We start from the raw sequence: 23,682 nt of genomic DNA on the forward strand, positions 1-23,682 counted from the left end.
AATCGAACCTGCCTACTGTTGATTTTGCATTGCCTTAGCTAAAATCGAACCTGCCTATGTTGATTTTGCATTGCCCTAGCCAAAAATCGAACCTGCATACTGTTGATTTTGCATTGCCTTAGCTAAAATCGAACCTGCCTATTGTTGATTTTGCATTGCCCTAGCCAAAAATCGAACCTGCCTACTGTTGATTTTGCATTGCCTTAGCTAAAATCGAACCTGCCTATTGTTGATTTTGCATTGCCCTAGCCAAAAATCGAACCTGCCTACTGTTGATTTCGCATTGCCCTAGCCAAAAATCGAACCTGCCTACTGTTGATTTTGCACTGCCCTAGCCAAAATCGAACCTGCCTATTGTTGATTTTGCATTGCCCTAGCCAAAAATCGAACCTGCCTACTGTTGATTTTGCATTGCCTTAGCTAAAATCGAACCTGCCTATTGTTGATTTTGCACCGCCCTAGCCAAAATCGAACCTGCCTACTGTTGATTTTGCATCGCCCTAGCGGCAATTGCACTTGCCTATAACTAAGAAGCTTACCCCCTTGGTGTCATCTACCATGCTCCTTACGGCGCTCCTCCTCTTACTGCTCCACTCTCTGCCATCTGAAACAACTATCCTCACTCAGCCACGCACATACCCGACACGGTCGACCCACCCCCAGCCACCTGACACTGTGTCTCACCTCAGTCCTGGTCCACAGACCCTGCGCATGGCGACCTCCGCTATGACACCCACCTCAGGCCTCCAACACCGCACCACCAACCTCAATCCCTACCTCAATGACCCAGCCCTCTGGTTGGAACACTTTGCTAGCAAACCTACGCCGAACCAACCGTGCCCTTCATCTCTTAGAAATAAAAGATTAGGCACCAGATTCCGCATACGCCCTACCCACTGCAACCTTTCCAAACAAACACGACACACACTCCCGGGCCCACCCTCGGCCCTCAACAACAGCAAACCCCCCCCCCCACAGAGGCGAAGCTGCCTGTCATCAAAGGCGCCCTTATCAACGCTAGATGCCTCTCAGCTCACGCTCTAGACATAGCAGACCTTATAACATTGTCAGATCTTGATTTCATTGCCATAGCTGAAACTTGGCTACATGCTGCCTCCGGCCCTTCAATGTCCCTTGCTATACCACCTGGCTTCAGCATATTGAGATGTGACCGTACCTCTGCCTCCCACTCTAGAGGTGGGGGCCTTGCCATCATCCATAAAATCACTTTGGACCTAAGAGCAACGACCAATACCAAACTTGAATCAGCTGAACTATTGTCAGTCAAACTCACGTTAACTCCCAACCAAACAGCCACCCTCCACCTAATTTACCGGCCCCCAGGCCCTGCACCCTCCTTTGTCGGCGACATATCCACCCTCCTCCTTGACAACGCTAAAACCAATTCACAAATCATCATCCTGGGCGACCTCAACTTGGGAATAGGTGACCCTAAAGATCCTACTGCACTTGATCTGGAAAACTTCCTCTCCAACTCCGGCTTCACCTCGCACATCCAAGAGCCTACACATTCTAAAGGCAGGACCCTTGACTGGCTAGCCAGCTCTAATTGTAATATCAATGTCCTGGCCATTACCCCTGCCTCTGGTCAGACCTCCACATTATCACCTTTAATATTGAAGCTGCCCGCCGCATCCCTACCGCGATAGCGCCGGCTCTCCCGACCAGAAACAAAAAGGACATAACCAAAGAGAAACTCCTCCCTCTACTACTCCCCTCACTTAAAGCAGCTACTGATTCTTGTAATGACCCGACTGCCTTAGCTGACATCTATAACTGCAGCATGCTGACAGCTATAGATTCTTTGGCCCCTATCAAACTGAGGAAGGCCAAACCACGTGCCACTTGAACTCTTGGTTCACCCCACAGCTAAGAATACTCCGTAAAACCAAACGCTGCGCCGAAAACCGATGGAAAAGCCACCCTTCTGACGTGCATAAAGACGGCTTCCTCCTGGCCTCGCTCACTTACAAAGCAGCCATTATAGGGGCAAAAAAAGAATCCCTCAATAATCGCATTCTGCATGCTGATTCCAACTCCAAGGAACTATTTAAGATTTTAAAAGCGCTTGAAACCCCCGTTAGTCCCCCCGACACCTGCACTAAAGACAGCAAATGGTGTGCCAATATTCAGGCAGCGTTACTGAATAAAATCACCATGCTTCAATCTAAAATAACAGCCAAACATGCTAGCCTGAAACTGGACAATCGCCCTCCCATCCCAGCAGGGGCCCTCCCTCCTGACGTCCCCAACTGCAAACGATTTGCTTTCTCACCGCTCACCATTGCAGAGGTAGAAAACATTATCCTGAGGATCAAACCGTCCAACTGCCAGGGCGACCCCTGCCCTTCCCCAATTATTAAGGAATCCACCCACGACCTGGCCGCATTTATCACATCCTTCATCAACGCATCCTTCAAAACAGGAACTGTCCCCGACAACCTTAAGGATGCTTGGGTGATCCCCTTGCTCAAAAAACCTTCCCTCGACCCCAGCACGCCCACCAACTACCGACCCATCACCACTGTCCCGTTCCTGCTAAAAATCCTAGACCGTGCAGCATACCTGCAAATCCAAGAGCACCTCGAAGCCAACAATCTACTAGGCCTTAGGCAATCTGGTTTCCGACCCAAACACGGAACAGAGACAGCTCTACTTGACTTAAAAACCCAAATCGAAGTGTTAAAGGACAACAGCAAACTTGCCTTATTACTCTTACTCGACCTCTCTGCGGCCTTCGACTTGGTCAGTCACCAAATCCTATGCAAGCATCTTCACTCGGCCGCCCATTTCTCACCGTCAGCCACGGCCTGGATCAACTCATTCTTGAGTAATAGATCTATGCGGGTCTTCTCTCAATCTGCAGCTGCTGATCCTTCCTCGATTCATCCTACCAATCATTTGTCATCGATGGCAACACCATCCAAGTCTCGAAAGACACCAAAACCTTAGTTGTCTATCTTGACGCCACCCTATCCCTATCCAGACAAACAAATGCAGTCAGATCCTCTTCAGCATACACCTGCAAACTCATTGCAGCTTGCAGGCCATTCCTGACCACCCCCAACGCGGTCACTCTGGCTAGAACTCTTATCATGGCCAAAATTGACTATGCGAGCGCCCTCTACCTTGGAACGGGCCAAGAGAATCTGAACAAACTGCAAATCACCCAGAATAACGCTATCAGAGCAGCCCTAAAAATCCCACGTAACCATCACACCTCGGAATCTAGATCTAACTTACACTGGCTACCGGTCAAACAGAGAATTTCACTGAAAGCCTTAGGCCACACCCACAAATGCCTAGCTAACAAAGCCCCACCATACCTCTGTAGCCGGCTATCCCGACACGCGCCCACCCATCCGCAAAGAACGGCTCAGACCCACTGCCTAACCATCCCGAGGTTCAAACTACAAAAGGCGGGTGGATCTAGCTTCCCCGTCCTAGCCTCTAAGCTTTGGAATGCCCTCCCTCTCACCATCCGATCCAAAGAATGCTTTAGTGCCTTCAAAGTTAAAACCAAATCCTGGCTCTCCAACCAGCCATGATGTCTGGACCAGCCCTGGGAAACTCCTGCTCTAATCTACCTTCTGTAAATATGTATATTGCTGTATGCCTTGTATATTATGTACTGTTTAATGCTTTGAATTTATTTAATTGTATGCTTATGTAACCATGTCTAAATTGCGCCCTGATGCCTCCGGGCCCGTTGGTGCGCGTTACAAATAAAACAAATACAAATACAAAAAAATACAAAATACAAAATGATTGGAACCCAGCTTGTTCTTTGCTCTGCGTTTCAGGTCATTCCACCGTTTGTTGCAATCATCAGCTGTGCGCCTCACAAATCCAAGGGCACTAATGTGGTCCGCGATGGTCTGCCAGTGGGCCCTATGTTGAGCAGGCATAGTCTTGCAGCCTGCAGTCACCACCTTTTTGCGGCTATGTGCCAACACATAGGCCACAAGTGCATCAAGTTCGGCGTCATTGAAGCTAGGCTTCCTTGACGTGATGGAGTGTGTAGCCGTGTCTGGGGTCTCTGCCTGTAGTGCAAGAGTACCCTTCTTCTTCTTCTTGTAAGGTGGTGCGGATCCTGAGTGGCTTAAGCCGCTCTGGTTAGTAGGGGAAGAAGTGCAAGTGGACTGGGTACTTGAAGTTGGCAAATGCACAATGACCAAAGGTCTTGGTGCAGGCATTGGCTGCAGGGTGATGTTGGCAGTGCCAACGTCGGTGTGATGGACCTGGACCGACACTGCCCCGGCTGGGAGACTTGGAGCTGGGGTGGATTGAGCTGCAGCTGCCCCTGCAGCCTCCTCACCCTGGCTACTTGGGGCAGCAGATGACATTGCTGCCCCAGATCCACGTGGCCTGGTGACAGGAACTTTCACCGCCACATGTGGCTTAGACTTGGTGACCTGGAAGTCAGCCTGAGAGCCATCCTGTGCCGGTTCAGTTGACAAAATGGGCCGGTTCAACAAGGGCTGAGCTGGGATGGTGTCAGCTACATTTCCCACAACCATTGGGGGGGCATAGGCGGCCTCGATTGGTCCTCCACACACTGGGCTCTAGGGGCACCCTGAAAATCCTGGCCACGTCCCCTAGCGCGCCCACCACGCCAACCTATTTGAGTTTGGCTACCTTTGACTCCCTTACTGCTTGGTTGCCTCCCAACCATGGCACTGATGTTGTTGTGCGTATGGAAGTTGCAGTAAACAATTATCCTGGGCAATTGGGGTGAAAGGGTAGGGTACTAGATGGAATTCATACCCTATTGCTCTAGCAGGGCTGTCTGTGACCCCTGGGGGAAGATGACGGGTCATGCAACGCACAGGCACCCCAAAAACAAAGGGTACACGTGCATGCAACCCTTGGTAGACCACGTGCATGGAAAAATGAACCAGCCTACAATGACTACTGAAGGGGTACACGACACACGGGGCAACCACAGTTTGAAAATACGTGTGCAACTCACCGTCTGCCTTGAAAAAGAATGTGAAAAAGACGCGCGTGTGCGCATTGGCAACACCCCCGCCAAAAGAAGAATAGAACGCAGTCTGAGGAAACCGGGGGTATGAACTGAAAACATTGTGAAGTAATCGCGTGTGAACCGACAAGAAGTACAAGAATCACCCGCTCGCTCTCCTCAAAAAGCACGTACAAGAAAATAGCATCATACTCGTACCTTTTAAGCCAGCCCACACGTGCAACGTCACTTACGCGCTTACGCGCTAAGGCCCTTTCCTCCAATAGCACGGTGACGTGCAGTTTTCTCACGTGCTGATTCACTATGCACCCGTGTTGTGGGGAATGCCCGCGTGTGTAACGTCACTTACGCGCTTAGGCGCTAAGGGCCTCTCCTCCAATTTAACGCTGACGTGCACTTTTTTCACGTGCCAAATCACTCCGTTCAAGCTGGCCACGCAACAACACACGGAAGACCATGCTCCTGCCCAGAAGGCCATATTCCTGCCCCCCAGAGCCCCAAGCACACTCCCACCTGCCATCTACTGCTGCCTGGCTGCCTGCTGCCCACGTGCCCTGCTATTTGGTGCCTGCGCGTCAGCCAGGGATGCAGTTGCTGTGACCACCCCTGCTGGAACTGAAGACTCCCGACTGGGATACCATCGCTCCACAGCCCAGCCCCACGACCCAGTTGCCCACCCACACCTGCCTCTGGGGTTGCCATATCGGACACTACACCATCTGGCATCACTGGCAACCCACAGGCAGAGAGGCAGAGGGCCACCAGCTTCAGTGCCAGGGAAGTTGGTGTCCTGGTGGAGCAAGTCCTGGGGCAGTATGATGCCCTCTTTGGAAGTTTGCGCGCCAACAATGAAGGACGGAAGAGGATCTGGATGGACATCATGATTGCCATCAATGAGGAGGGGTGGCAGTCCGCGAGATCAAACATGTCCGGAAGCACTGGGAGGAGTTCAGGTCCAGGACCCTCAACAAGGCCCGGCGCCTCTTGAAGGCAGCGGATGCCAAGGGGTGCCTCGGTCCACCGGACCGACAACCAGATGAGGGTCCTGGAACGCATACGCCCAGCACTCCACGTCCAGGTCCTTGAGGGGCAGACTCGTCTGGAGTCGAGCGGAATGTTTACATGCATACTGATCGGATGCTGTGCGTGTTGTGGTGTGCCAGGAGTGTGCAGGTTGCACATATGTCTTTGTATGGTCATGTATGGCTGCGTATGTACAGGGACGTGAGCCTGCCACATGTGATTCCTATCAAGTGTGAGACACATCGATGGTGTATGTGTTGGTAAGCATGCTGTGCAAATGTATGTGTGGGTGCACACATGTAATGACTTATGTACTGTGGCATGGTTGTGGTGTCACACATGGATGCTGGTTCATGCTGCATGTAACTGCACTATGCACATGTGCATGTGGGTGTATTTGACAGGTGTGCAACTGTGATGCAACATGGATGCATGTGACACTGACATGTAGAAGGCTGAATGTGAGATGTGACATGGATTGGGATCTCATCACTGCGACAGTTGGTGGAGATGTACACATGCATGTACGTCTGGTGGCGTGTGTGCATGTGTTGTGCACTCCCTGTGTTTCATGTGACATCAGTCTCACCTTCGGCTGCTTGTGCTGTTGTTTGTGTATAGATGGTGCTGCTTGGTGCAATATTCCTGTTGATTTGCTCATGTGTGTGAGTTGAAATGACATGTGTGTTGGGGAGTGTGATGCCATGTCTGTAGTTTTACACTGCCACTCATGTGAAACTGTCATGTGTGTATCAGTCCATTGTACAGTGCCCTGATGCCTGTGTTCTATCGCTCCCTGTCTGCACCGTCAACTGATGAAGAAGGCAGAGAGGGTGCTGTGGAGCAAAGCGGCAGGGATTGCACCACCAGCCGGAGACGCAAGGCCCGGCTCCCCTCCCACGTTGTCATCTCGTCGGGGAGTGAGGAGTCAGGTGCCACGTCCCAGGCCACAGCTGCCGAGGGTATGTCCAAGAGGCGGAGGTCGGAGGTGGACCCCTCGGCAGCAGAAGGGGCAGCTGAGACCCCACAGGGTCCGACGGAGGAAGATGGCATGGAGTCATCCAGGTTGGTGGGGGGTTTGGTGGAGGAGGAGGCCGTGGAAGGGACACACATGGGGTCTGGAGGTGGGGATTCCACTGGTGCTAGTGGTGCAGGGCAGGGGCAACGACAGGAGGCAGCACAGGCCGCCGCAGAGGTGCCTGTGTGTAATCCTGTCCCCGATCCTGTGACTACATCATCCTGCACCAGCAGGGATGCCTAAGTCCAGACCCGTTTTCAGGGAGGGGATGAGCGCACAACAACTGGCCTTCCTCTCCCTTCGGATGTGGCAATCCGGGACCGGGTTGAGCCTGTCCTGTCTGGGATGGCGTTGCGTTAACGGGGCATGCGAGGTGACCTGCAGTGTTTTCGTGAAGACACTGCACGTCATCTCGGATGCCTCGCTGACCGCGTTGACCTACTGGGACAGGTCACCAGGGCTGGATTCCTGCGTATGTTGGACCTTATTCTCACCCCCTCTTCACCTGAACCCCCTGTGCACCAGTTGTCCTCCATGCCATCTCCCAACCCATGTATCACCTGGGTACCCTGTGGAGCTGCCTCTGACCCAGCGGCCAGGCTGGTGGAGGACACATCCCTGCCACATTCGGGAGTCGGACGTCCAGCAGGGGTGGCCACCACAACAACTGCACCCCAGCCAGAGGAGGATGTGCAGGCAGCAAGAGCCAGGGAACAGGCACAGCAGCAGCAACAAGGTGAGAGCGATGATGGCTCGGGCCATCAACATCGGAGGGGCAGGCATTGGCCAGAGGGCAGGAGGACCCAGGATTGGAAGTGTCTTCCGTGTGGCAGCGGTTGGGCCAGGCCATAGGTGCGGAGCGGCGGCGGGCTGAAGAGGCACGGCTCGCAATGGTCACAGCGGAGAACTCCATGTGGAGGGCACTGAGGTGGGCCGAGTGCCTCAAGGCTATTCGCAGGGAGTTGTAGTCCAACATGGCATTGTCCCTGCGAACCCTCAGGGCCATGGAAGAGGACCGCCTCCAGGACATTGAGCAGCAGTTCGATGATGCCCCGGCCCGGGACATCGGAAAGTGAGCCGTCAGACTAGCCTGCCACCATTGTAAATAGTTTTTAGTGTTAGGTTTCATTTTAGTTTTGCTTTATTTTGGGGTGATTGCACTATGCCCCACACTTTTGTATATAGTTATTTCTTAGGTAGTTTCTTTGATAGGTTTCAGTTATTTTGATGGGCTCATGGACCCTTTGAAAATTGCTTGTTCATAGTTGGACATTGGATTAATGTGTACATTTTCTTTGGATTTCACCATGGAGCAATGGAATTTGATTTTTACGTTTCCTTTGGATTTGTTTTGGTGGACAGAGAGTTTGGACCATTTTTCTTTAGGATTTCTTTGGATTGGATATACATTTCCTTTTTCATATTTTTGGACATGCATTTCATTTCATGTTTGTATTATTTTTTTGGCTTTCATTTCATTACATTTATTTTGTTCATAATACATTTTGATATTTTAATTCCATGTGTGGGATTCGCTCATTGGGTTCATGCATGTCAATATTTGGGTTTACACGATCTACGGCAAACAGTGTGTGTGTGTGACGGACATGTGTTGATGTACATGGTTGACTTTTGATTTGTGTCCTGACATAGGCATGTCGGTGTGGGGTGGATTGGTGAAATCATTGCATGTCAAGACTGGGGTGGCGTGCTGTGGTATTTTGGTGCACATGAGGCCCATGATTGTGCAGCTTCCTGTCGTGTTGCAGGGGGACGTGAGTCGGGGCCTGACCCTCACTGCTGGGTGGATGGGGGTGCTGGGGGACATCAGTCAGGGCCTGCTGGCAGGTGCCCCTCACTGCTGGATGGATGGGGGTGCTGGGAGACATGAGTCAGGGCCTGACCCTCAATGCTGGGTGGATGGGGGTGCTGGGGGACATGAGTCGGGGCCTGCCCCTCACTGCTGGGTGGATGGGGGTGCTGGGGGACATGATTTGGGGCCTGCTGGCAGGTGCCCCTCACTGCTGGGTGGATGGGGGTGCTGCAGGGACATGAGTCGGGCCTGACCCTCAATGCTGGGTGGATGGGGGTGCTGGGGGACATGAGACGGGGCCTGACCCTCACTGATGGGTGGATGGGGGTGCTGGGGGACATGAGTAGGGGCCTGACCCTCACAGCTGGGTAGATAGGGGTGCTGGGGGACATGAGTCGGGGCCTGCTGGCAGGTGCCCCTCACTGCTTGGGGACATGAGTCAGTGCTCACTTGTGCGTGGTGACATGTGGGCTGGCTGGGGGGCTTTGCCAGGGTGGATGGGCTGCCTGTGGGGCATGGCCAGGGTTGCAGTGTGTACCCCTGTGTTGGGGTCTGCCTGCAGGCCCTGGGGAGGGGGGAGAGGGCACACCTGGGAGGACACACACTGCCAATTTGTTGGCGCACACCCGTAATACACGTACTACCCGCTCGCACAAGGCCAATTGCGTGTGTAACTTCCCGCGAACCCCCGAAAATACACGTACCCCGCTCGCACAGGGCCAATCATGTATGAAACTTCCCGCGCACCTCAGAAATACACGTACCCCACTCGCACAGGGCCAATCGCGTGTGAAACTTCCCACGCACCCCCGAAATACACGTACCCCGCTCGCACAGGGCCAATTGCGTGTGTAACTTCCAGCGCCCCCCCGAAATACACGTGCCCCACTCGCACAAGGCCAATCACGTGTGAAACTTCCCGCACACCCCCGAAATACACGTACCCCGCTCGCACAAGGCCAATCACATGTGGAAGGTCCCGCGCACCCCAGAAATACACATACCCCACTCGCACAGGGCCAATCGCGTGTGTAACCTCCCACGCACCCCAGAAATACACGTACCCCGCTCGCACAAGGACAATCGCGTGTGAAACTTACCACGCAGCGGGGTACGTGTATTCAGAGGGGTGCACGGGGAGTTTTACAGATGTTTCGTGCTTGGGGGGCTGTATGCTTGTCCAGTGGCCTGTGCACCATGTATGGGATTTGTGCGCTGTTCATGGCGCAGGGGTAGGGGTTGGGGGTGTAACTGGCGCTGCTGCAGGGTCGCTGCGCTACTCTGCGCCACGGCTGGTTATGGGTGTTGAAATCCATGAATACGCTGTGCGCGGAAATGGATTTTGGCGCACGCGGCTGGCGCAGACTTCTGCACGCGCACACTGTGCGCCAGCCGCGTGCGCCACTTGTGCACTGAATTCTATGAATTACCCCCTTAGTGTATTAATTGCATTTCTTCTTCTTTAAATCTTTATTCGGTGTCAGCCTTTTAGGTGCACAATACAGCCAATAAATACATTTGGGATATGTAATACAAAGTTAAAATCACAATAAAATATTAAATGAGTATCAAATTAGACGAAATGCAATTATGGCATTTTAAAACACCACTCGCATATAAAAATGACATAAAGCCTGCTATTGATTATTCAATATGACTCTAGCAGTGCGGTCTAAGTTTGCTTTCATCTGTATTACTAGACCCGTGTGATCAACATTCACTTAATTGCATTTATAAAGTGCATTTTAATTACGTGGACACTGCCCAAGGACGTGTACTCAGTTACTTCGGAAGAGACAACAGACACGTTTACTAACTTTCTGGTGAGCGTATATGTCTTGCATATTGAGTGAATGAGTTTGTTTTTATATGTCGGTGTATTGCATATACTTTTTTTCTCATTGATTTATTCTACTGAAACATTACTTTTAAACTTGGCCAGTCATCTACTAGCAAAACTTTACCAGAATCTACAGATACCTTGCCTATCTTTCAACAATGCTTCTTATATTTTTTACATTACTTTATATGCTGAATGTTGATGGATGCTGTCACGTTCCTTATTGTAATCCATTATCCTTATTTCTATCCTATAAATGTGTCAAATATTTTGTTACATTTTATTTGTAAAACATGATTAATTTTTTATCTTAAAATGTAATTGATTCATAACTACATGTGACTAATGTTTGTGTATGAATGTTGAATATAACAAATTAGTGGTAGCTTTAATATAGGTCAAACGTAAATGAAAAGTAAATCATATTTGTCTAAATGATGAATTTACACATATATTTTTAACAATGCTTCCTGTATAGGATATGATATGGCATTTGTAACACACCGACACACAAGTGTTTCAAGGCGCGATAAGGCGACTGGGGCATCGTCATACTCCTAGACATTGCAACCTGATCAAGACCAGGAGCCATATAAAAAGATATGTTGATGGGCCTCGGGTGTCCAAGCCACCAAGGAAAACAGGGAACCCCATACATTTACAAAAAGAGGACATCCGTGGGAATCCGCAGAAGTATAATTTGCGTAAATCGGCCCAGAATGTATTACCCAGAGACCCCTGCAAAGTCCAAAATGTGGGAAAAAAATGCATTTTCCGCACATTGCACTCTGCGCACCCATCGAAACATTCTGCCAACAACACATGGCCTACCGTCCCGCGTTTCCACAGGTGTCCCGATGAAAACGGTACCTCACATGTGTGGGTGCACCTACCTGGGTGCCAAGGGGAAAGCCTAAAACACAGGTAACTCCAAGTCTGTTTCGACACCTGAATTTGACACTTTCTCCAGACAAGCACAACATACAGATATGGGCCTCGGGTGTCCAAGCTACCAAGGAAAACAGGGAACCCCATGCATTTCCGAAAAGAGGACACCCGTGGGAATCTGCAGAGGGATGATTTAAGCAAATCGGCCCAAAATGTATTACCCAGACACCCCGGCAAAATCCGAAATGTGGGAAAAAAATGCATTTTCCGCACATTGCACTTTGCGCACCCATCGAAACACGCCGCCAACAACACATGGCCTACCGTCCCGTGTTCCCACAGGTGTCCCGATGAAAACGGTACCTCACATGTGTGGGTGCATCTACTTGGGTGCCAAGGGGAAGGCCTAAAACACAGGTAACTCCAAGTCTGTTTCGACACCTGAATTTGACACTTTCTCCAGACAAGCACAACATACAGATATGGGCTTCGGGTGTCCAAGCCACCAAGGAAAACAGGGAACCCCATGCATTTCCGAAAAGATGACACCCATGGGAATCCGCAGAGGTATGATTTGCACAAATCGGCCCAGAATTTATTACCCAGACACCCCCACAAAGTGTGAAATGTGGAAAGAAAACGCATTTTCCGCACATTTCACTGTGCGCACCCATTGAAACACGCCCCCAACAACACATGGCCTACTGGCCCGCATTCCCACAGGTGTCCCGATGAAAACAGTAACTCACATGTGTGGGTGCACCTACTTGGGTGCCAAGGGGAAAGCCTAAAACACAGGTAACTCCAAGTCTGTTTCGACACCTGAATTTGACACTTTCTCCAGACAAGCACAACATACAGATATGGGCTTCGGGTGTCCAAGCCACCAAGGAAAACAGGGAACCCCATGCATTTCCGAAAAGATGACACCCATGGGAATCCGCAGAGGTATGATTTGCACAAATCGGCCCAGAATTTATTACCCAGACACCCCCACAAAGTGTGAAATGTGGAAAGAAAACGCATTTTCCGCACATTTCACTGTGCGCACCCATTGAAACACGCCCCCAACAACACATGGCCTACTGGCCCGCATTCCCACAGGTGTCCCGATGAAAACAGTAACTCACATGTGTGGGTGCACCTACCTGGGCGCCATGGGGAAAGCCTAAAACACAGGTAACCCCAAGTCTGTTTCGATACCTGAATTTGACACTTTCTCCAGACAAGCACAATATAAAGATATGGGCCTCAGGTGTCCAAGCAAACAAGGAAAACAGGGAACCCCATGCATTTCCGAAAAGAGGACACCCGTAGGAATCCGCAGAGGTATGATTTGCGCAAATCGGCCCAGAATTTAATACCAAGACACCCCTGCAAACTCCGAAATGTGGGGGAAAAAACGCATTTTCCTCACATTTCACTCGGCGCACCCATCAAAACAAGCCGCCAACAACACATTGCCTACTGGCCCGCATTCCCACCGGTGTCCCGATGAAAACAGTATGTCACATTTGTGGGTGCACCTACCTGGGCGCCAAGGGGAAAGCCTAAACCACAGGTAACCCCAAGTCTGTTTCGACACCTGAATTTCACACTTTCTCCAGACAAGCGCAACATACAGATATGGGCCACGGGTGTCCAAGACACCAAGGACAACACGGAACCCCATGCATTTCCAAAAAGAGGATACCACCCGTAGGAATCCTCAGAGGTATGATTTGCGCAAATCGGCCCAGAATTGTTTAACCAGATGCCCCTGCAAACTCCGAAATGTGGGGGAAAAAACGCATTTTCCTCACATTTCACTCGGCGCACCCATCAAAACAAGCCGCCAACAACACATGGACTACCGTCCCGCATTTCCACCGTTGTCCCGATGAAAACAGTATGTCACATTTGTGAGTGCACCTACCTGGGAGCCAAGGGGAAAGCCTAAAACAAAGATAACCCCAAGTCTGTTTCGACACCTGAATTTCACACTTTCTCCAGACAAGCGCAACATACAGATATGGGCCTCGGGTGTCCAAGCCACCAAGGAAAACCGGGAACCCCATGCATTTCCGAAAAGAGGACACCCGTGGGAATCCGCAGAGGTATGATTTGTGCAAATCGGCCCAAAATGTATTACCCAGACACCCACACAAAGTCCGAAATGTGGGAAAAAAATGCATTTTCCGCACATTTCACTCGGTGCACCCATCGAAACATACCGCCAACAACACATGGCCTACGTCCCGCGTTCCCACAGGTGTCCCAATGAAAACGCTATCTCACATGTGTGGGTGCACCTACCTGGGCGCCAAAGGGAAAGCCTAAAACACAGGTAACTCCAAGTCTGTTTCGACACCTGAATTTGACACTTTCTCCAGACAAGCACAACATACAGATATGGGCTTCGGGTGTCCAAGCCACCAAGGAAAACAGGGAACCCCATGCATTTCCGAAAAGATGACACCCATGGGAATCCGCAGAGGTATGATTTGCACAAATCGGCCCAGAATGTATTACCCAGACACCCCCACAAAGTGTGAAATGTGGAAAAAAAACGCATTTTCCGCACATTTCAATGTGCACACCCATTGAAACACGCCCCCAACAACACATGGCCTACTGGCCCGCATTCCCACAGGTGTCCCGATGAAAACAGTACCTCACATGTGTGGGTGCACCTACCTGGGCGCCATGGGGAAAGCCTAAAACACAGGTAACCCCAAGTATGTTTCGATACCTGAATTTGACACTTTCTCCAGACAAGCACAACATACAGATATGGGCCTCAGGTGTCCAAGCAACCAAGGAAAACAGGGAACCCCATGCATTTCCAAAAAGAGGACACCCGTGGGAATCCGCAGAGGTATGATTTGCGCAAATCGGCCCAGAATTTATTACCCAGAAACACCCGCAAAGTCCAAAATGTGGGGAAAAAATGCATTTTCCGCACATTTCACTCGGGGCACCCATCGAAACACGCTGCCAACAACACATTGCCTACTGGCCCGCATTCCCACAGGTGTCCCAATGAAAATGGTACCTCACATGTGTGGGTGCACCTACCTGGGTGCCATGGGGAAAGCCTAAAACACAGGTAACCCCAAGTCTGTTTCGATACCTGAATTTGACACTTTCTCCAGACAAGCACAACATACAGATATGGGCCTCAGGTGTCCAAGCCACCACGGAAAACGGAACCCCATGCATTTCCGAAAAGAGGACACCCGTAGGAATCCGCAGAGATATTATTTGCGCAAATCGGCCCAGAATTTAATACCAAGACACCCCTGCAAAGTCCGAAATGTGGGGAAAAAATGCATTTTCCGCACATTTCACTGTGCGCACCCATTGAAACACGCCCCCAACAACACATGGCCTACTGGCCCGCATTCCCAAGGTGTCCCGATGAAAACAGTACCTCCCATGTGTGGGTGCACCTACCTGGGTGCCATGGGGAAAGCCTAAAACACAGGTAACCCCAAGTCTGTTTCGATACCTGAATTTGACACTTTCTCCAGACAAGCACAACATACAGATATGGGCCTCAGGTGTCCAAGCAACCAAGGAAAACAGGGAACCCCATGCATTTCCAAAAAGAGGACACCCGTGGGAATCCGCAGAGGTATGATTTGCACAAATCGGCCCAGAATTTATTACCCAGACACCCCCACAAAGTGTGAAATGTGGAAAAAAAACGGATTTTCCGCACATTTCAATGTGCGCACCCATTGAAACACGCCCCCAACAACACAGGGCCTACTGGCCCGCATTCCCACAGGTGTCCCAATGAAAATGGTACCTCACATGTGTGGGTGCACCTACCTGGGCGCCAAGGGGAAAACCTAAAACACAGGTAACCCCAAGTCTGTTTCGACACCTGAATTTGACACTTTCTCCAGACAAGCACAACATACAGATATCGGCCTCCGGTGTCCAAGCCACCAAGGAAAACGGAACCCCATGCATTTCCGAAAAGAGGACACCCGTAGGAATCCGCAGAGGTATGATTTGCGCAAATCGGCCCATAATTTATTACCCAGACACACCCGCAAAGTCCAAAATGTGGGGAAAAAATGCATTTTCCGCACATTTCACTGTGCGTACCCATTGAAACACGCCCCCAACAACACATGGCCTACTGGCCCGCATTCCCAAGGTGTCCCGATGAAAACAGTACCTCCCATGTGTGGGTGCACCTACCTGGGTGCCATGGGGAAAGCCTAAAACACAGGTAACCCCAAGTCTGTTTCGATACCTGAATTTGACACTTTCTCCAGACAAGCACAACATACAGATATGGGCCTCAGGTGTCCAAGCAACCAAGGAAAACAGGGAACCCCATGCATTTCCAAAAAGAGGACACCCGTGGGAATCCGCAGAGGTATGATTTGCACAAATCGGCCCAGAATTTATTACCCAGACACCCCCACAAAGTGTGAAATGTGGAAAAAAACTGATTTTCCGCACATTTCAATGTGCGCACCCATTGAAACACGCCCCCAACAACACATGGCCTACTGGCCCGCATTCCCACAGGTGTCCCAATGAAAATGGTACCTCACATGTGTGGGTGCACCTACCTGGGCGCCAAGGGGAAAACCTAAAACACAGGTAACCCCAAGTCTGTTTCGACACCTGAATTTGACACTTTCTCCAGACAAGCACAACATACAGATATCGGCCTCCGGTGTCCAAGCCACCAAGGAAAACAGGGAACCCCATGCATTTCCGAAAAGATGACACCCATGGGAATCCGCAGAGGTATGATTTGCGCAAATCGGCCCAGAATTTATTACCCAGACACACCCGCAAAGTGTGAAATGTGGAAAAAAAACGCATTTTCCGCACATTTCAATGTGCGCACCCATTGAAACACGCCCCCAACAACACATGGCCTACTGGCCCGCATTCCCACAGGTGTCCCGATGAAAACAGTACCTCACATGTGTGGGTGCACCTACCTGGGCGCCATGGGGAAAGCCTAAAAGACAGGTAACCCCAAGTCTGTTTCGATACCTGAATTTGACACTTTCTCCAGACAAGCACAACATACAGATATGGGCCTCAGGTGTCCAAGCAACCAAGGAAAACAGGGAACCCCATGCATTTCCAAAAAGAGGACACCCGTGGGAATCCGCAGAGGTATGATTTGCGCAAATCGGCACAGAATTTATTACCCAGACACACCCGCAAAGTCCAAAATGTGGGGAAAAAATGCATTTTCCGCACATTTCACTCGGGGCACCCATCGAAACACGCTGCCAACAACACATTGCCTACTGGCCCGCATTCCCACAGGTGTCCCAATGAAAATGGTACCTCACATGTGTGGGTGCACCTACCTGGGCGCCAAGGGGAAAACCTAAAACACAGGTAACCCCAAGTCTGTTTCGACACCTGAATTTGACACTTTCTCCAGACAAGCACAACATACAGATATCGGCCTCCGGTGTCCAAGCCACCAAGGAAAACGGAACCCCATGCATTTCCGAAAAGAGGACACCCGTAGGAATCCGCAGAGGTATGATGTACGCAAATCGGCCCAGAATTTAATACCAAGACACCCCTGCAAAGTCCGAAATGTGGGGAAAAAATGCATTTTCTGCACATTTCACTGTGCACACCCATTGAAACACGCCCACAACAACACATGGCCTACTGGCCCGCATTCCCAAGGTGTCCCGATGAAAACAGTACCACCCATGTGTGGGTGCACCTACCTGGGTGCCATGGGGAAAGCCTAAAACACAGGTAACCCCAAGTCTGTTTCGATACCTGAATTTGACACTTTCTCCAGACAAGCACAACATACAGATATGGGCCTCAGGTGTCCAAGCAACCAAGGAAAACAGGGAACCCCATGCATTTCCAAAAAGAGGACACCCGTGGGAATCCGCAGAGGTATGATTTGCACAAATCGGCCCAGAATTTATTACCCAGACACCCCCGCAAAGTGTGAAATGTGGAAAAAAAACGGATTTTCCGCACATTTCACTCGGGGCACCCATCGAAACACGCTGCCAACAACACATTGCCTACTGGCCCGCATTCCCACCGGTGTCCCGATAAAACAGTATGTCACATTTGTGGGTGCACCTACCTGGGCGCCAAGGGGAAAACCTAAAACACAGGTAACCCCAAGTCTGTTTCGACACCTGAATTTGACACTTTCTCCAGACAAGCACAACATACAGATATCGGCCTCCGGTGTCCAAGCCACCAAGGAAAACGGAACCCCATGCATTTCCGAAAAGAGGACACCCGTAGGAATCCGCAGAGGTATGATTTGCGCAAATCGGCCCAGAATTTATTACCCAGACACACCCGCAACGTCCAAAATGTGGGGAAAAAATGCATTTTCCGCACATTTCACTGTGCGCACCCATTGAAACACGCCCCCAACAACACATGGCCTACTGGCCCGCATTCCCAAGGTGTCCCGATGAAAACAGTACCTCCCATGTGTGGGTGCACCTACCTGGGTGCCATGGGGAAAGCCTAAAACACAGGTAACCCCAAGTCTGTTTCGATACCTGAATTTGACACTTTCTCCAGACAAGCACAACATACAGATATGGGCCTCAGGTGTCCAAGCAACCAAGGAAAACAGGGAACCCCATGCATTTCCAAAAAGAGGACATCCGTGGGAATCCGCAGAGGTATGATTTGCACAAATCGGCCCAGAATTTATTACCCAGACACCCCCACAAAGTGTGAAATGTGGAAAAAAAACGGATTTTCCGCACATTTCAATGTGCGCACCCATTGAAACACGCCCCCAACAACACATGGCCTACTGGCCCGCATTCCCACAGGTGTCCCAATGAAAATGGTACCTCACATGTGTGGGTGCACCTACCTGGGCGCCAAGGGGAAAACCTAAAACACAGGTAACCCCAAGTCTGTTTCGACACCTGAATTTGACACTTTCTCCAGACAAGCACAACATACAGATATCGGCCTCCGGTGTCCAAGCCACCAAGGAAAACGGAACCCCATGCATTTCCGAAAAGAGGACACCCGTAGGAATCCGCAGAGGTATGATTTGCGCAAATCGGCCCAGAATTTATTACCCAGACACACCCGCAAAGTCCAAAATGTGGGGAAAAAATGCTTTTTCCGCACATTTCACTGTGCGCACCCATTGAAACACGCCCCCAACAACACATGGCCTACTGGCCCGCATTCCCACAGGTATCCCGATGAAAACAGTACCTCACATGTGTGGGTGCACCTACCTGGGCGCCATGGGGAAAGCCTAAAACACAGGTAACCCCAAGTCTGTTTCGATACCTGAATTTGACACTTTCTCCAGACAAACACAACATCCAGATATGGGCCTCGGGTGTCCAAGCCACCAAGGAAAACAGGGAACCCCATGCATTTCCGAAAAGATGACACCCATGGGAATCCGCAGAGGTATGATTTGCACAAATCGGCCCAGAATGTATTACCCAGACACACCCGCAAAGTCCAAAATGTGGGGAAAAAATGCATTTTCCGCACATTTCACTGTGCGCACCCATTGAAACACGCCCCCAACAACACATGGCCTACTGGCCCGCATTCCCAAGGTGTCCCGATGAAAACAGTACCTCCCATGTGTGGGTGCACCTACCTGGGTGCCATGGGGAAAGCCTAAAACACAGGTAACCCCAAGTCTGTTTCGATACCTGAATTTGACACTTTCTCCAGACAAGCACAACATACAGATACGGGCCTCAGGTGTCCAAGCAACCAAGGAAAACAGGGAACCCCATGCATTTCCAAAAAGAGGACACCCGTGGGAATCCGCAGAGGTATGATTTGCACAAATCGGCCCAGAATTTATTACCCAGACACCCCCACAAAGTGTGAAATGTGGAAAAAAAAAGGATTTCCGCACATTTCAATGTGCGCACCCATTGAAACACGCCCCCAACAACACATGGCCTACTGGCCCGCATTCCCACAGGTGTCCCAATGAAAATGGTACCTCACATGTGTGGGTGCACCTACCTGGGCGCCAAGGGGAAAACCTAAAACACAGGTAACCCCAAGTCTGTTTCGACACCTGAATTTGACACTTTCTCCAGACAAGCACAACATACAGATATCGGCCTCCGGTGTCCAAGCCACCAAGGAAAACGGAACCCCATGCATTTCCGAAAAGAGGACACCCGTAGGAATCCGCAGAGGTATGATTTGCGCAAATCGGCCCAGAATTTATTACCCAGACACAAAAGTCCAAAATGTGGGGAAAAATGCATTTTCCGCACATTTCACTGTGCGCACCCATTGAAACACGCCCCCAACAACACATGGCCTACTGGCCCGCATTCCCACAGGTGTCCCGATGAAAACAGTACCTCACATGTGTGGGTGCACCTACCTGGGCGCCATGGGGAAAGCCTAAAACACAGGTAACCCCAAGTCTGTTTCGATACCTGAATTTGACACTTTCTCCAGACAAGCACAACATACAGATATGGGCCTCAGGTGTCCAAGCAACCAAGGAAAACAGGGAACCCCATGCATTTCCAAAAAGAGGACACCCGTGGGAATCCGCAGAGGTATGATTTGCGCAAATCGGCCCAGAATGTATTACCCAGACACACCCGCAAAGTCCAAAATGTGGGGAAAAAATGCATTTTCCGCACATTTCACTCGGGGCACCCATCGAAACACGCTGCCAACAACACATTGCCTACTGGCCCGCATTCCCACCGGTGTCCCGATGAAAACAGTATGTCACATTTGTGGGTGCACCTACCTGGGCGCCAAGGGGAAAGCCTAAACCACAGGTAACCCCAAGTCTGTTTCGACACCTGAATTTCACACTTTCTCCAGACAAGCGCAACATACAGATATGGGCCACGGGTGTCCAAGACACCAAGGAAAACAGGGAACCCCATGCATTTCCAAAAGTGGATACCACCCGTAGGAATCCTCAGAGGTATGATTTGCGCAAATCGGCCCAGAATTGTTTAACCAGATGCCCCTGCAAACTCCGAAATGTGGGGGAAAAAACGCATTTTCCTCACATTTCACTCGGCGCACCCATCAAAACACGCCGCCAACAACACATGGACTACCGTCCCGCATTTCCACCGGTGTCCCGATGAAAACAGTATGTCACATTTGTGGGTGCACCTACCTGGGAGCCAAGGGGAAAGCCTAAAACAAAGAAAACCCCAAGTCTGTTTCGACACCTGAATTTCACACTTTCTCCAGACAAGCGCAACATACAGATATGGGCCTCGGGTGTCCAAGACTCCAAGGAAAACACAGAACCCCATGCAGTTCCAAAAAGAGGACACCCGTAGAAATCCTCAGAGGTATGATTTGTGCAAATCGGCCCAGAATTTATTACCCAGACACCCCTGCAAAGTCCGAAATGTGGGGGAAAAAACGGATTTTCCGCACATTTCACTCTGTGCACCCATCGAAACACGCTGCCAACAACACATGGCCTACCGTCCCGCATTCCCACAGGTGTCCCGATGAAAACAGTACCTCACATGTGTGGGTGCACCGAGCTGGGTGCCAAGGGGAAAGCCTAAAACACATGTAACCCCAAGTCTGTTTCGACACCTGAATTTGACACTTTTTCCAGACAAGCACAGCATACAGATATGGGCCTCGGTTGTCCAAGCCACCAAGGAATACAGGGAACCCCATGCATTTCCAAAAAGAGGACACCCGTGGGAATCCACAGAGGTATGATTTGTGCAAATCGGCGCATAATTTATTACCCAGAGACCCCTGCAAACTCCGAAATGTGCGGAAAAAAATGCATTTTCGGCATATTTCATTCGGTGCACCCATCGAAACATACCGCCAACAACACATGGCCTATGTCCGGCGTTCCCACAGGTGTCCCAATGAAAATGGTACCTCACATGTGTGGGTGCACCTACCTACGCGCCAAGGGGAAAGCCTAAAACACAGGTAACCCCAAGTCTGTTTCGACACTTGAATTTGACACTTTCTCCAGACAAACACAACATCCAGATATGGGCCTCGGGTGTCCAAGCCACCATGTAAAACAGGGAACCCCATGCATTTCCGAAAAGAGGACACCCGTGGGAATCTGCAGAGGTATGATTTGAGCAAATCAGCCCAAAATGTAGTACCCAGACACCCCCGCAAAGTCCGAAATGTGGGAAAAAAATGCATTTTCCGCACATTTCACTCGGTGCACCCATCGAAACATACCACCAACAACACATGGCCTACGTCCCACGTTCCCACAGGTGTCCCAATGAAAACGGTACCTCACATGTGTGGGTGTACCTACCTGCGCGCCCAGGGGAAAGCCTAAAACACAGTTAACTCCAAGTCTGTTTCGACACCTGAATTTCACACTTTCTCCAGACAAGCGCAACATACAGATATGGGCCTCGGGTGTCCAAGACTCCAAGGAAAACACGGAACCCCATGCAGTTCCAAAAAGAGGACACCCGTAGGAATCCTCAGAGGTATGATTTGTTCAAATCGGCCCAGAATGTAGTACCCAGACACCCCCGCAAAGTCCGAAATGTGTGAAAAAAATGCATTTTCCGCACATTTCACTCGGTGCACACATCGAAACATGCCGCCAACAAGACATGGCCTACCGTCCCGCATTTCCACCGGTGTCCCGATGAAAACAGTATGTCACATTTGTGGGTGCACCTACCTGGGAGCCAAGGGGAAAGCCTAAAACAAAGATAACCCCAAGTCTGTTTCAACACCTGAATTTCACACTTTCTCCAGACAAGCGCAACATACAGATATGGGCCTCGGGTGTCCAAGACTCCAAGGAAAACACGGAACCCCATGCAGTTCCAAAAAGAGGACACCCGTATGAATCCTCAGAGGTATGATTTGTCCAAATCGGCCCAGAATTTATTACCCAGACACCCCTGCAAGGTCCGAAATATGGGGGAAAAAACAGATTTTCCGCACATTTCACTCGGTGCACCCATCGAAACACGCTGCCAACAACACATGGCCTACCGTCCCGCATTCCCACAGGTGTCCCGATGAAAACAGTACCTCACATGTGTGGGTGCACCGAGCTGGGTGCCAAGGGGAAAGCCTAAAACACATGTAACCCCAAGTCTGTTTCGACACCTGAATTTGACACTTTCTCCAGACAAGCACAGCATACAGATATGGGCCTCGGTTGTCCAAGCCACCAAGGAATACAGGGAACCCCATGCATTTCCGAAAAGAGGACACCCGTGGGAATCCACAGAGGTATGATTTGTGCAAATCGGCGCATAATTTATTACCCAGAGACCCCTGCAAACTCCGAAATGTGCGGAAAAAATGCATTTTCGGCATATTTCATTCGGTGCACCCATAGAAACATACCGCTAACAACACATGGCCTACGTCCGGCGTTCCCACAGGTGTCCCAATGAAAATGGTACCTCACATGTGTGGGTGCACCTACCTGCGTGCGAAGGGGAAAGTCTAAGACACAGGTAACCCCAAGTCTGTTTCGACACCTGAATTTGACACTTTCTCCAGACAAACACAACATCCAGATATGGGCCTCGGGTGTCCAAGCCACCATGTAAAACAGGGAACCCCATGCATTTCCGAAAAGAGGACACCCGTGGGAATCCGCAGAGGTATGATTTGTGCAAATCGGCCCAAAATGTAGTACCCAGACACCCCCGCAAAGTCCGAAATGTGGGAAAAAAATGCATTTTCTGCACATTTCACTCGGTGCACCCATCGAAACATACCGCCAACAACACATGGCCTACGTCCCGCGTTCCCACAGGTGTCCCAATGAAAACAGTACCTCACATGTGTGGGCGTACCTACCTGCGCGCCAAGGGGAAAGCCTAAAACACAGTTAACCCTAAGTCTGTTTCGACACCTGAATTTCACACTTTCTCCAGACAAGCGCAACATACAGATATGGGCCTCGGGTGTCCAAGACTCCAAGGAAAACACGGAACCCCATGCAGTTCCAAAAAGAGGACACCCGTAGGAATCCTCAGAGGTAGGATTTGTTCAAATCGGCCCAGAATGTAGTACCCAGACACCCCCGCAAAGTCCGAAATGTGTGAAATAAATGCATTTTCCGCACATTTCACTCGGTGCACACATCGAAACATGCC

At 50.5% G+C, this 23,682-nt stretch overlaps 1 protein-coding gene across 13 annotated transcripts in view; it reads right to left on the reverse strand.

The window, feature by feature from the left end:
- PITPNM3 (PITPNM family member 3) overlaps nucleotides 1-23,682 on the reverse strand; it is a 6,156,742-nt gene that overhangs the window by 403,493 nt on the left and 5,729,567 nt on the right. The window lies entirely within an intron of this gene.

This window comes from Ambystoma mexicanum, chromosome 9 (assembly GCF_040938575.1).
Source record: "Ambystoma mexicanum isolate Mex_15411 chromosome 9, UKY_AmexF1_1, whole genome shotgun sequence".
NCBI classification, from domain to species: Eukaryota; Metazoa; Chordata; class Amphibia; order Caudata; family Ambystomatidae; genus Ambystoma; species Ambystoma mexicanum.